Source organism: Echinops telfairi, unplaced genomic scaffold, assembly GCF_000313985.2.
Source record: "Echinops telfairi isolate 266 unplaced genomic scaffold, ASM31398v2 ScPeMD7_3509;HRSCAF=4178, whole genome shotgun sequence".
NCBI lineage: Eukaryota > Metazoa > Chordata > Mammalia > Afrosoricida > Tenrecidae > Echinops > Echinops telfairi.
In genome coordinates, this window is record NW_022107407.1 from 8,702,597 (window position 1) to 8,705,645 (window position 3,049).

The window sequence follows — 3,049 nt, forward strand, 5'->3', positions numbered from 1 at the left end:
ACAGTTTTTTCATTCAACATCAATACATGTTGTGTTCCAGGTGATTGATTACAATTCTCAAACTGCAATATCACTCATCTATACTTCCTCTATTTCCTTTTCATATCCCTCCTCCCTTCCTAACCCTTCTTCCTTCATATCTCAAGTGATTGATGGGCTTGTACTTAGTTTTTTGTTCACCTTAATTAGCTGTTTACTGTTGGACAGAAAATTGAGCCCCAGAGGTGAGTTCGGTTCCAGTTCTGACAGCTGATAGTTTCCGGGGCTTCCGCTAACGCCTATCAAACCAGTCAGTCTGCTTTTGTTATTTTCATGATTGTGAGTTTTGATACACAATTTCATTACACTCTATCTTGACCCTTCTAATGTGATTCTCTTTCAGAGTAGTCAGTACTGGTAGAGAAGCAACATTAGTTCTTAGAACCTCAATCATAGTCACCAAGTTTCTTGTGGTCCATTATTCCTTTGAACTGAATGTTTCTACTTTTCTTTGATTTTCTTTACTCTCTTTTGGATGAGAGATGATTTAGAAATTGTTTAAAAAGCATGTTGCAACTAAAGAAAGTAAAAATAATCTAGAGATATGGATTATATAAGTGGAAAACAAACAAAATGATCATGCAAAAGGGAAGCAAGAGGAAAATATATTTGCTATCATAAGAATACAAGTATTGACTTATATGGGGGGAGGAGTCAAGATGGTGTCCTGGTGTTAGGTAGTGAGAAACAGGGACAGGGGTTTGCCCTTCTCCGTGTCCAAGGCCCCCTGCAGGAGGTTAGAAGAGAATCAGGCGAGCGCTCAGCCAGCCATAAAGACTAACTAGGCTGCCCAAATTAGGCCCAGGTGGCCTTAATTAAGCCAATGGAGTCAACCAATACCTTCAACCACACCTTCCAGCCAGACACCTCAAATACCTTTACCTTGAGACGGTAGCCCCTTATTCTTTGTCCTTCAGCTCCTGTCCTGTGCCCACTTAGCTGCGCAAAGGTCTCTCGGGCCTCAGGCTACCACGTGTGGGTGCGCAGCCCCATGAGGTTGCCTGTGTTCAGTGACTATGAAACCCGAAACTTTTTCCGTCCTTTATAAAACCCACTTGGACCAAAAACCAGGCTCGGGATAAATTTTTTCTCTTGTGAAGCCAAGAACCGAGGTATTTCCCACATTGTGGTACAAGTAACTCAGAGATGTAAGCTTTGGACTACATCTCACCACCCTTGGGATACTGAGGAAACAAATGGCTCTGTTGGTTGGACTTTAAAACTGCACAGCGGATGGTTTGCAAAGGATGCCAGCCTGGACCTTTCGCCCCCAGACATGGCTGCGGATATCTCCGAGACCTGCTATGGGGCCACACGTAATGTATAGTGAGAGGCCCGTCTTCTTGTGTCTGCTTTTCTATCTGTGCTTCCTATTTTTACGTGGGGCTGCAGATTTGCCTTTCTGTGCTTCCAGAGCCTTGTATGTTTCCCCCAGCCTTGCATCCTGGGGTGTGATCGAAACACTGCAGCCTGCAGTGTTGGGAAATTTCAGTCCCAACAACCTTTTTGATTTCCAGTGGTCTACTTTGTGTCCCGACTAGGAAAACAGCCACACATGTAAACCCTTTTGGCTTCTGCAGGATTCTAGTTCTCATTGCTTGACCCCTGCTGACTCTCTATGAGGCAGCATACTGTGGCCACCATTTTCCCGATCACATGGCTCTCCACTCCCCAGCAAGATAGTGCCGTTGAGTGTCCACCACCAATTTTGTTGTAGGACAGTTGAGCATGTGACCTTGGACAAGATGGCGCCCAGCCCTCCAACCACGTGTGTGTGCGCGCGCAGGGAGGGGGGTAGGGGGGGGAGGGGAGCAGTACTTAGTGGGCTGGCCCATCCAGTTCCCCAAGAGACTAGTCCTCTACATAGTCCCCCAGTGGTGGGGCTGGGTCTGCCCAGAGACATGCTCCGCCTCCCCCTTTGTTTTCTCCTGGTTTTACACATAAGCTGCTTGGCCCTGTTTGCTGTTTGCTTCGGCATCTTGCCAGTGTGCTGGTTGATTTTTTTTCTTACTAGCTGGTTTTCATTTGCCAAAGCCTTTGAAAGTCTGGCCCCTGAGCAACTGCTAACTTGTCTCTTCAAAGGCCTTTCAGCAATGCCACCTTCAGCACGTTTCTGCTACAGTTCCAATATGACACTGTCTAGCCAAGGATCCCAATTTCCTTAGATTGTTACCTGAGGCAATGAATGGGACTCTACTCCCCTTCAAAGGTTGTGGCAGGCCACTCATGCCAGTTGTAGCCTCTGAATGCTCCTGGAATACCACTCCAAGTACTGGTCTTGCCTCCAAGGTCCGGTGAATTACTCATTTCAGTAGTTCCCTCCATAGACCCCTATGGTCACCCAAGCCAGTGGCCATTGCTTGCAGTCTAGAAAACAGTCAGGGCCCAGTTTGCTGGCAGAGACTTGCTCAAGGCCCCAGTGCCCCTAGCAGTGCACACTGAGACTGAAGTTATGACCCTGAGTCACCAGGCTCTCCTAACTTCTTTATTGTTTTGTTTTTAGATAGGTAATGCTGTCCCCAAGGGATTGGCACTATACTATATACTGTCTAATTGGGATAGATTTAACGCACAGACAATGGAGATCAGAAGCTGATCTGGTTCTGCAATGCCATCTGATCTCAGTACATCCTATGTGATGGGGAATCCTGGCTGAAGAATGGCACACGTTCCCTTCCCTGATTCAGCTAGAACTGTTCTGCAAAAGGATGGGGGTGGGGGAGGAATTCCCTTATGTTAAAGCCTTTTTCTTCCGAGAAACAGTAAAGAACTTCATTCCCAGTGTACCCAGGACACCTAAGGGACCCTGAAGCTGTAGGCTACTACACCCCAAGCCTAGCCATCTCACCCTTGGACCCTGAACCTGTAGAGGCTAGGGAAACAGGTGACCCTACCAATGTTCTACCCTTAATAGGAATTTGGTCCCCAAGCAATTCACATGCCTTTCACATTAAATGAACTCAGGCAGATTGAGAGTGCAGATGCCTGCAGGAGTTACCCTACAAGAGCT